The following is a 13,158-nucleotide window of genomic DNA, read 5'->3' on the forward strand; positions in this document are numbered from 1 at the left end:
TGCTCCATAAAATAGGTTTGGGTGACATTTTTGATAATCCCGAAAAAATACAGGGGGACATTAAAGCTGTCATTAAATCAAGTTATTGGAAATCCTCACTTGTACATTCCCTGGTCAGCCCTTACGGTCCTATAGTTACTTTACAGCACCAGTTTTATTTAACCTTCACAAATCATGTGCAATGGCGATTCTATTTGACAAGGTTTAGGTTAAACATCTTGCACTTTCTTTTTGCGTTTCCTAAAACAGGGGGGTTGGTGTGAGAGACTGCCCCCCTGTCCTTGCAACAACAAAGATAGCCAAAGCACGATGCATGTTGTTCTCTTCTGTCCCCTATATAAGGACCAGAGAATTAGGTTTATTAAGCCCATTCTCAAGGAAAAGCAACCATGTCATTACAATGAGGGTTATGACTATTTGTTATCTTTGTCATCATCTGGTGTCTGTTGTGCAATGTTAAACTTCATACGAGTGTCACTCTTGATTAGAAAACGGTATGGTTAATTTGGCCCCAAGAACCTTTGTCTTTGCCCATGTATATTGTTGTATCGTGACTTTTCTTTTCTTTGCCCTTTTAATGCATACCCTGGTACGAATAATTTATGAATTATCATAATTTGACTGAAAGTAAGAGTTACGGGTTCTATCTGTGAGCATATTAACTAATGTGTTTTACCAGTTTAGTGTCTTAATTGTAAGACTGTCTTTTAAAAACGAATTCCGAATCATGTCTGTAAATGTAACTGCTTGACTTTTATGATTCTTTTTTTTAATCGAATAAAGTTTTTGAAACGAAACGAAACGAACGACAGACACCGTAAAGCAACGCAAAGCAATGCCATGCAGACTGCAATCCTCAGCAGGCCAAACGTGGTCCTGTGACCTGCTAGAGCTCCATCATGGTCAGCCTGAACTTGTGACTTTACCCAGTTCCAGATCGACTAGATACCTTCAGTTTTCACTTTGCACCTTTTGGTGCTACTTTTTATTTAAATCTTTGAGATTTCATATTTACGGTACAACTGATTGGATTTTTGTAATTTTGGCCCCATATAATTTATTACATTTTACTCTATTTTTCTAAATCGGTTAAGGATCTGTCTTGTGTTGTGTTTTCACTTTATTACTGTTTGAGTGCTGCGTAAATATTTTACACTAACTGCTTTTGTTCCAATCTACCAGAGGGTTAAGCACAGGTTAATTTAGTGACTTTTGCGGTTCACCATGACAAGAATTGTGGTTTCTGCTTGAGCAGGGTTTCATCCTGCTCAGACAACAACCCATATTCTCACAGAGGGCATGATTCTCCACCCTTTTCGCAATGGCAGCCACAAGCCCTTTGTGAGAGCCTACCCCCTTAGTGCAGTGATGAACACAGTCCCCACAACAGAAGCAGAGGTAATTCCAATCCCAAAGAGGCAATGGAAGCGGAAGTCACCCTTGTGCCAAAGGCAGCCAAGCTTCCCCCAGGGTATGGCGGTCAGAGTCCCTGCTTCTGAGGCAAAGATGTCCAGAGCTGACCCCTTCTGAGGCAATGAAGGAAGGACTGTGGCTGTCATTGCCCTGGAAGGTGTGCTTTTTCTGCCATTGCACGTAAGGAAGCTTTGGCTGCTGTTACATGGGTAGGGCTGTGGCTGCATTTGCCCCTGATGGTGGGGCTATGGCTGCTGTTGCTCTGGAATTTGGTGCTGTGGCTGCCATTGCCTCAGAATCAGGGGCGTAGCTAGAGCTTGTGGCGCCCGGGGCTATCCCTCAGATTGCCGCCCCTTGCATTCGTAGTCCTGTGATTGTGTGCGGTAAAGTCTTGACTCAAATTTTGAATCCCCGACTACGTATGCGAGGAGCGCTGGACAAAGAGCTACATTCAAGCAGGAAACACCACACGGCTTGAGTACGCCATACGGCTTGAGTGCCCTCCATTTTGCCTGCCTGCATGAAGGGCACTCCATGCAGGCATGCACCTTTTTTCAATTACAAATGTACCATGACACCAGTCAACACAGAGGTGTTTACTTTTTGCTGCTGTGGGCCAATACCGCCTCATCTCATTCAGATCCGCTTTGTAATGTTAACAAATCCAAGAGGACCCGGCAGTGACTACGTTAAGTGAATCCGGGGGTGGCGACTTGCCTGGTGTTTTCTGGCAAGGAGCCACCCGTTATATGACTGTGATGTTGTCTGATTGGCGCTTGAGGCAGCATGTATAGATTTCCTTGCACCGCCTGGGTCAGCTAGAGTGGCGCACTTAACATGCGACTCTAGATGCTGCTTAATGCTGCAGATGAGGACGCGGTCTGGCTGTCAGGCAAAATTCTGAGTCTGCTGGATGACAGTAAGTAAACACAACTGAACTCACTTTCCGCCCTCGGTTTGTTAGCGCTTAGACATACTTTTGTTTGGTGTAGGAAAACACTACGCCGCTCATGGAATATATATTCTCAAATTACGAGCAGGAAAATTAGTCGCAACTACCCCCTGACTGTCCACTGTTTGCATTTGTTTTCGTTTGCTTCTGTGCTCTCAAACTAAGATATGACGTGCTGTTTTGCATCACACTAATCTGACTTTGTGTGGTTTCCTACAGTTTTGCACTATCGGCCTTTTACGCCCACTTTCATGAACTATTGATATTTCACTTTTATTAACTTCTAGCGCAAAACTCATTTTGAATGTGAAGAGTAATCATCTGCACAGCTGATTGCAGCCCCCACTTCCTTTCGTGCATGCGCCAGCGCTAATAAAGCCTGGCACAGAGAGTTGTGCATGAATCTTGGAAGTATCTCTCAGAAGCACAGGAAAGTGTCACAGGACCACGCACGGCAGCATCACCTACCCACTAAATCACGGTGCACTTGTTGCTGCGCACAGATTGCAGGGCCTCCACATCAGCGCCGTTATTTCCCAACAACAGAAGCTGTTGCTGTCCAGTCACACCCATAGGGGTCCAGACTCCAGGACCAGGCACTATAAGTAACTGCTCTTATTTCCTTCATGGGCTCAAGCTCTAGGTTGCTGTGTAGCCTTACACAGACTCTCTGAATAAACCTTTTCTGTAGAACGAAATAAACCTGAAAGAACTATCAGTGAAAACAGAAAACAATTATATTCCTAATGGTAACTAGTTTTACGGGTTGCATAGCCAATTTCTGATATTTGTGTTTCCCTCGTCTTCATTGCATGATTTTGCTGAAGAGAAAGCGTCACTCATTGTTGTGGAAATGTCGCTCATAATTACACTGAAATTATAAAAATGTCACATGTAGCAATCTGAAACCTTGGCACCTATGTATATATTTATACAAAAAACCTATGCACACAGGTGTGCTGTACAATGTGACTCGAGTGAAAACAAGTCATAGTGTATGTACCTCCAGAGATACACAAGGAATGTCACAGGCCAGACGTTTAAAGCCCTGATATAATATAACACGCCTACATTGCAATAGCATCCTGTCTAGGCACTCACGCCTAACAAAGAGTTTTTCACAGTTTTTCCAGCAACAAATGGTTGCATATATGACTATTTTCAACCCATTACCAGGACTCCTACCTCCCAGCATTTCTCTGTATGCCTTTGAACTGCAGTCTTTCTGGAGCGCGAGTCAGCTTGAAAGTGGCACCTTCAAAGTGGCTTGCTGCGTGATGCGTCACTGTTGAAGTTTTTTTCAGGGCGAGGGCTGGCCAAACATTAAACCCAGGGCCGTCATTGGTAGCGCTTTCGCGCTCTACAAGATTGACGGCCCTGGGACATCACGGGACCCACAAACGTTGTATGTTGAGCACCGCACCACGTCACTGTAGGCAGCCTGTACAAGCAGGTGCGTGCGCTGGCCTTGCTGGTGATACGGTCTGAAAATGTGTAAAAATGCACGTTTGTTGCGGATGTTGTCCTTCCTACAAGTAGTCAGACGTGTGGTTTTTCTATTTTCTTTTTTATGTGCTTATTATAAGTTGACCGGATCATCGGGCGTCAGAAGTTTACGAGCCAGAGTCCCGTAAATGGACATTAACTATGCGGGCCTGGAAATAACTGGTGAAAATCCGCAGGTCTGACCCGCAGCCCCAGACCCAGCAGCCGCGGTTCCGGTAACACCCGAGGACTTAAAGTGGACGTTATTGTCACGTGTTGTGACAATGTTAGGGACGGGTGACAGAACCGTCCTCCCGTTCCGGCGGCCTTTATAATTTATTTGGAGACACTGACTGACTGACAGTAGAGTCAGTGTTCCCAAATAAATTATAACGGCCGCCGCCACGGGCCACAAGTGCCGGGGCCGGGCAGCTGCCGCCCACTAACGTGTGCCGCCTGGGGCGGACCGCCCCCCTCCCCCCCCCCTAGCTACGCGGCTGCTCAGAATGTAGGGCTGTAGGTGCTATTAAACGGAGGCAAAGGCAGTCGCAACACCACTTTCTGGAGCAATAACGATTTATTTAAAAGACCTTCTTGTGCTTACTGCCTGCAGAGGAGCTAGCTTCATAGTACTGCACTGGGAGGGCATGTGAAACCGACCTGTGTTGTAGTTCGATGCAAGACACTATGCAAATTCAGTTCTGAAATCTGCTCGCAGTCATCATCACTTTTATTTTTTATTTCCCCATATTTACATTTTCTGTCAGCCCGGCTCGTTTTACATTCTGTTTTAATGGCCCTGTTGCCATTATCGGCGACAGTAAATTTGCTTTTTATTAAAACTGCTCCGTTTATTTAACACCCTCTAGCCGTCTTTCGCTTTATCGAATGCAATGTTGCAATTAGAAAGACAAGCCAAAATGCATTCTCCGGAAAAAGCAAAGTTAGTGAGGCGCATGGGGTTACAAAATAACCCCTGTAACCAGAAGACAACTTTTGTTTTCCAATCCTGGGTTTTCCTCTGCGAATCATTGTTTTCAGGGGTTCCAGCACCCAATTCATTAAACTGTTCTGAAGCTGAACTTAATTCCCATAATGTACTGATTCGTTAAATGAAAGCCCAGGTCAAGAAAATATCTTCCTGTGACTTTGTTAGAATTAGAAATGTATATAAGTCACTGGATTAATGAGTGGGATAGTATGTCATAGTATTGTCAGCAAAAATATAGTCTGGCATGTCGTTTAGAAAATTATAATACCATGTACCTTTTCTGTTTTTAACACCAATGGGATGATTTTTTTATAAACGGTACTGTAACAGTTAGCTGTCCTGTGTTTGTGGCGAAAGCCAGATGCTGTACCCACGCCATCTGCAGGCTAGGCGTGGCCTGCGGGGTTTAATAAAAGGGAAGGACCAACGCGTGGGTCATCTCCCGACACTACAATACTGATTGTAGTCTCAGTGATTTGCATTCCGTGTACTCACCCCGCTTTGCAAACAGTATTTGCTAGGCCTGCATTTGTACTTGCCATACAGGACGGCACACTGGTGACGAGGAGGGCTGTGACCCTCGATGGCATCGTCTGCTGCCCCTTGCGTGATCACTGCACAACGTGCTCAGCGCCTGGCCACTCTGCTCGACAAAGGCCCGCCATGACTCTGGTGTTTGGACAGCCGCTTTTGGTGAATGCCTGCATTCCTGCCACTCCAAAAGCACTGCGCTGGAGCGGGAAGAGCCTGGTGACACCAGGTACTCAAGGCCATCAACCGAGCGCCCTACACCACAGGCGCGAACTGCTGCGCCACCTGCAGGCTCCTTCCGGTCACCGCACTGGTGCGCACGCGACCAAACGGCGGCCCGGGCTGCTGCACCATCGACACGTGCTCCGCGCACAAGTGAGCGCGTGAATAGGGTGACCAACTGGCATTGGTGCAAATTCAGGACTGTGAGTGTAAAAATTCAGGACAAAGGGTCAAAATTCAGGACAAAAATTCAGGACAGGAGGTCAAAATTCAGGACAAAACTTCGGGACAAAAGGTAAGTTTTATAGACACATCAGAGGAGGTCACACAATAGTATATAAGTAAGTCAATAGACAAACACTTAAGTACAAGTCAAAATAACTTTATATTAGGTTGAGACAATTGCGCATTTCACTGTTTTTCAGTATGTCCGTAGCTTGCTACCTTAGACGATTCAAAACTCGCATCTCGCTCCAGCAGATACATTAGTGATCAGACAATGGTAAACCACGCCTGAATATAAGTGAGGCCGCTTTTATTGTTGATTGAAAACTACTGGATATACAAGGATCTTTGCAGTGCCAGCCCCCAGTAACTAAATCTCCCCACCCCCCTTTCGAGCCTCCTTGGGAAACACCCGATCCCCGATCCGGCCAGTCCGGCCTTGTCACCACCCTCCAATGGTGCTCCCGTCTTCACATAAACTGTCTCTTATGTGTATTTAATTTCTTTTATAGTGTTACTCATCCCAAGTATGTATGGCAGGGTTTTGGAGTGTGATACATCACACACACACACATTATATAGAGACAATGACTCATATAAATGTGAAAGTCAATGTATAGGAAATGTTCCTTAAGATAATGGGTGCTACTATGTGTACATATTTTATCTATCATTAAGTCTTTCACCATTCATTCTCTCCTTCCATCCGTGTGCCCATCTATATCCAAACATATTCAACCATTTGCAAACCTATCCACCATGTATCCTTCCATCCATCATTTCACTCATCCATCCCTTCATCCACCCTTTCACTCATCCGTCCAGGATTCCTCCATCTACCCTTTCACCCCATCCATCCGTACATTCATCCATCCATTCTTCCACCCATCCATCTATTCACTCATCGATCCATCAATTTACCCTTCCACCCATTCAGCCATTCTTTCACTTACTTATCCATCTACCCAGTCACTTGTCCTTTCACCCATTCACCCTTTCAGTCATTCATCCTTCCTTTCTCTCTCCATCCCCCTTTCACTTATCCATCCATCCATCCATTCATCCTTCCACCCACCCACCCATCTACTTATCCATTCATGAATCCGTCCATTGACCCTATTACTCATCCATCCTTTCATTCATCCATCCATCCGTTCTCTCATCCATCCACCCTTTCACTTCTTCACTCATCTATCCATCCTTTTGTCTGTCTACCCCCTTTCACTCACTCATCAATTCTTACATCCACTCTTTCACTCATCCATCCATTCACCCTTTCACTTATCAATTAATCAATCCATCCATCCTTTCACTCATCCATCAATCCATCCATCCTTGCACTCATCCATCCATCCACCCATTCACTCACCTATCTACCCTTTCACTCATCCACCCTTCCACCCATACATACATCTATTTACCTTTTCTCTCATCCATCCATCCTTCCACTTACTCACTCATCCATCCATCCATCCATCCTTTTTCATTATCTATTCATCCTTTCACTAATCCATCCAGCCATTCACCCTTTCCTTCACTTATTCACTCACCCACCTTTTCACATTATGAGCTGAACCTTTGTCTGCAGAGTTGCAGACAGAAGACGCCCATAAAGAACTTCACCATTCCTACACAGGTACATGCATCGTTGTAGGCATTTGCGATTTCTTAATTGCGATTTTTAAGGAATCACAATTAAGAATTCGCAAATGCCTATGCATGTAGGAATCGCAGAAAAATGTGCAATTTCTAAACATTCCTTAATTGCGACTCGCAAATTGCGAGTCGCAATTAAGGAATCCCTCATCCCAATCCCTAGAGGCCCATAGGAATGAATGGGGAGACATACTCATTTTGCGAATCGCAATTAGCGATTCACAAATGGAGAATGCGATTTCGAGGGTGCAGGCGTGTCCAAAGGACACCCTGCTGCACCCCTGAAATTGATATGTGCACCCATGTTACGCACACACATGCCCCAGGGGCATGTGTGTGCGTAACATGGGACTTTAAAAAAATGCACTTTGATGCTTTTTTAAGCAAAATCGCAATTTACCACCACCTTACATGTGATGGTAAATTGCGATTCTTAATTGCGAAATCGCAAATCTTTTTACTTTCTTGCATTGCATTTAGGGAATCGCAAATTGTGATTCCTTAAATGCAATCGCAATTTGTGAAATCGCAAATTTAGCGATTTCTTAAATTGCGAGGGGCTACTTGTTTCATGCATTCCAAAAGCAATTTTTGCGATCGCAAACGGCCTATTTTTGCGATTCACACCATTTACGATCGCAAAATGCTTTGATACATGTGCCTAATAGTTCCCAAAGCAAGGGATGCAGTGGTTGAAGGTTTACTATGCCCCTGCACAAAGGCAACCCGAAAACTTAGAAGTCATGAGTCATGCATTTCTGCAAAGTGCCAGGACGTGAGGTGACTGTGACATGGTGGTGGTTCCAGGGCTTTAAGTGGGGTAACAAAAACCGGGAGGTCTCTTAAAAGGGGGTGTTCGATGTAATTAAGGGCGTAGCTAAAAACAACTAGGCTAAAAATCTGTGTTTAGCATAGTGTTCCGCCCGATTGGAATCATGCTGTTTCTGTCATTGAATCCAGATACATAATACAGCAAGTATCATTACACTAACAAGAAGCCAAGACTATTGGCTTTGTCAATGGTTTTTAGTTGCCTAAAATAAAAAGGCAGCAACCATGGCTTCGTTGAATATAATATCGATTTTACTTGTTTCACATGCTTCTTTATAATAACTGTATTCTCGCGCTGCACCATGGGCGTTTTACCTTTTATCTATCTTACAGAATACCCTGCTGTACACTGAATAGAACACAAAAAAAGGGGACAGTCCATATGATCTGGTTATTTATTAAACCATTTTCTAGAAAAGTGATTTTTTTCTTTAGTTTATATACTTTTAAAGAAATGCGACTATGAAAACTCCTAGTCCATCCAAGAAGACATATATCAAATTATTCATACGTTTACAAACACTTACATATATTTACAACATTTTTCATAACAAAACAAACCAATATAATTCATCAACCAATGTTTCACAATTGATAGATTCAAAACTTTTTTTGTTAAAGGGAAAACCTATCACAAGCGGGGAACGATATATACAAAAATCTATCAATTTTACCTAAAGTTCCTCAGCATGAAACACAATGCCAGTATTAATGGAAATGCCTAAATAATGCAACAGCCACTAATGCGACTGCCGACGCCTCTCAAGCCCGGCAAGGGTGGGTGGGGGGCTCCAGGGGGGATATATGATGTTACAACGCGGACTTTTACTCCGCATACCGTTACAACGCGGTTTTTACAACGCGGATACTGTAACAACGCATGTATTTACAACGCATTTTTTTACAACGCAGGTACCTTTACAACGCAGACCATTACAACGTAAGTATTGGTAAGTATATGTTAATATTAATAATATAATAGTAACTTAATTTTAAAAATATAATTTAATGTAATTTTAAATAATTTAATTTCCGTTAATTATTTTAAATTTAAATTAATATTACTTTATTTTTACCATGTACCCCTGTACCCCAGAAACTGAAAACTGACCCTAAACCCCAAAAATAAATTAAAGTAATTTTATGAAATATAATTTAAATTAATTATTGAAAATAAAAAAAAATATAACTTTATTTTTACCCTGTACCCCTGTACCCCAAAAACTCAAAACTGACCCTCAACCCCAAAAATAATGCAATGTAATTTAATTTAATTTATTTACTATTAAATAATTTAATTTAAAATTAAATTTAATTTATTTTTACCCTGTACCCCAAAAACTGAAAACTGACCCTGAACCCTAAAAATACCCCTTTACCCAAAAACTAAAAACTGACCCTGAACCCTAAAAATACCCCTTTACCCAAAAACTGAAAACTGACCCTGAACCCTAAAAATACCCCTTTACCCAAAAACTAAAAACTGACCCTGAACCCTAAAAATACCCCTTTACCCAAAAACTGAAAACTGACCCTGAACCCTAAAAATACCCCTTTACCCAAAAACTGAAAACTGACCCTGAACCCTAAAAATACCCCTTTACCCAAAAACTGAAAACTGACCCTGAACCCTAAAAATACCCCTTTACCCAAAAACTGAAAACTGACCCTAAACCCTAAAAATACCCCTTTACCCAAAAACTAAAAACTGACCCTGAACCCTAAAAATACCCCTTTACCCAAAAACTGAAAACTGACCCTGAACCCTAAAAATACCCCTTTACCCAAAAACTGAAAACTGACCCTGAACCCTAAAAATACCCCTTTACCCAAAAACTGAAAACTGACCCTGAACCCTAAAAATACCCCTTTACCCAAAAACTGAAAACTGACCCTGAACCCTAAAAATACCCCTTTACCCAAAAACTGAAAACTGACCCTGAACCCTAAAAATACCCCTTTACCCAAAAACTAAAAACTGACCCTGAACCCTAAAAATACCCCTTTACCCAAAAACTGAAAACTGACCCTGAACCCTAAAAATACCCCTTTACCCAAAAACTGAAAACTGACCCTGAACCCTAAAAATACCCCTTTACCCAAAAACTGAAAACTTACCCTGAACCCTAAAAATACCCCTTTACCCAAAAACTGAAAACTGACCCTGAACCCTAAAAATACCCCTTTACCCAAAAACTGAAAACTGACCCTGAACACTAAAAATACCCCTTTACCCTAAAACCCAAAACTGACCCTAACCCCTAAAAATACCCCTTTACCCCAAACATATAACATTTAAAAAATAACTATATACTTACCAATACTTACGTTGTAATGGTATGCGTTGTAAAGGTACCTGCGTTGTAAAAAAATGCGTTGTAAAAACATGAGTTGTAACAGTATCCGCGTTGTAATGGATGCGTTGTAACAGTAGTGCGTTGTAAAAAATGCGTTGTAACAGGTGCACACCCTCCAGGGGTGTCTTAGTTATGCACACATTGTCACGATCTGATGGAAGAAGTTTACTCCATCAGGCTTACTCCTGTGTCCTGCCTGGTGGTGAGCGGAAAACCCGGACTGGCCCTCAACAGTAGGGATGGTACGATTTTCCTATCTATTTCGGCTCATTTTCATGCTGTACACAGAGGCAGGAGGAGGCCAACACAACAGCCCAGCCTGCCCTATTGTCATTCTGTATGTGGCAATCATCAGCCCCATACAGAATGACAATGGGCGGGGTGGGGATGCTCTTGTGCTCAAGCATGAGTGCAAGGCGGCCCCATCAGAGGGCTGAGGCCTCTCACAGGGAGCAGTGCTGCTCCCTGTGAGAGGCCAAAATTACGGACAAAAGGCGTCCGTAAAAGGGATCCTCACGGACAACGGACATGAGGTCCATTTTACGGACAGTCCGTGAAATTTACGGACGGTTGGTCACCCTACGCGTGAACAGGAGTGCACCAACATTCAGGGAAGCTGCAGTACACGCTCCCCACACATGGACCCTTGGGGGAGCAGGCACAGGTTTCTTACATGGGGCCAATCCCTCAAGTAGGAGGAGGGAAGACACAAGGCTGCAAGTCGGGAGGGGAAGGAAGGGCAACCTCCTCAAGGGACATACCCCAGCAGGGCTAGTCAGGCAACAGCCCTGGGTCGATCAGTGCCAGTACAGTGAGGCATCACCAGGCAGCACACCTTTGGAGACAGACTAGGTAGCAGCAGGCCTAAAGGAAAAAAAAAGAAAAGGAAAACAGGCATAAATAAAATACTAACAAGAAAGGAACAAGGGCAAAGGCACGGAGAAGTCCCAGAAAAGGAACACACGACCTCACTGAGAGGGGAAAGGAAGACACAAGCAGGGAAAAGTGCAGAAGGACACCATCCACCAGAAGCATGGCTGACGATAACCCAGCACCGGCCCAACAAAGATCCCCAGTACATAACACACTTACCCGGGTGCTACCACCTTTCAGTGAACTGGAAGATCCAGCGACAGCATCCCCTAGGTGGAAGATTTGGATAGAACGCCTGAACAACTATTTCGTAGCCACGAGGGAGACCGAAGGGGCAGTGAAGAGGTTGTTACTTCTCGATTAGGCCAGAGATTAAATATTCAAGCTATTCAAACACTTGCCCAATACTGGCATTGCTACAGACTACGAGGCTGCGGTGGCAGCACTAAATGACCATTTCGATCTCCAACTCAATTCCGATTTCGAACAATTCAAGTTGCATCAGGTACGCCAACTGGAAGGGGAGTCGATCGATGCATTCTACGTCCGTCTGGCCAGCACGTGCACGGAGGATAATCAGCCAAAGGAGATAAGGGCCCAGCTCATCCAAGGGTGCCGACACAAGAAGCTAAGAGACCTCATTCTGCGTCGACCACAAATCGCCCTAGAAGGCATTCTTATGCTAGTGATGCAGCGCTACTCCTGAAATAATTTCTAAAAACTAAGACACATCTCCCTGAAGTACAAATTCATACATATACGCAACAGGGGAGCCCATGACACTGCGAGTCACCCACATAATACTTACACACTACTTCATAGATCGGTGAGATTCAAAGGAGAGCTGCTGTATCATAGCGGAGTGTCTAAATCAAAACTAGATATTTATACTATTTACACCTGCAGTTTAAATGAGTCTTACCATGGTTTTTCATTTAACAAAACATATTATTTAGACACACCACCACTAAGGTTGACGGATCTGCTAGTAAAAAATTAGGCGTAGGAAAACTCAAGACCAGCTTAATTCTCCATTTATCTAATTTTTATGAAAAGCAAAGTTAGCATTTCTAAAAAGTTTATTCACTTTATTATTTTCTTTATTAAAAAAACGTCATTTAAAGAATAAGAGTTTTATCCCAACTGCTAATATAATTGATTTCAGGAAAATTCAGCAATAGACATTTATTTAGATTGCAGAAATGCAAGTATTTTTAGCAAAAGACAGATAGTTCCCAAAATTAATTTTCTCCTATTTCCCTAACTTCCCTATCTAATAACCTCACCTAAAGTTCAGATCTCATTCAAATAGAAATAAGAAAATTATTCAAAGTCTTACATCTCAGGATAAATCAGCAGTCCGACAGCATCTCTGAAGGAAATCGGAAAGAAGTTTTTTTCTTCACTAAAACCAGCACTGTTTATACCTTTTTCATTAGCTCTATCTATATAAAAAAAGTAAGTTCTAGCATAAATTCGAGTTCTGATTGGACAAATTCGAGGTAGATGAGCATCATCTCACCATTACAACATCTATTCTGCTTCCGTCAGCATGATTTCAAATGGGGTATTGTTTTTGGGCCATGTCCGGCCTAGTCCTGTTCTCAGTTGGTAACTTTGCC

The sequence above is a fragment of the Lissotriton vulgaris genome, chromosome 9 (genome assembly GCF_964263255.1).
Source record: "Lissotriton vulgaris chromosome 9, aLisVul1.2, whole genome shotgun sequence".
Classification (NCBI taxonomy): domain Eukaryota; kingdom Metazoa; phylum Chordata; class Amphibia; order Caudata; family Salamandridae; genus Lissotriton; species Lissotriton vulgaris.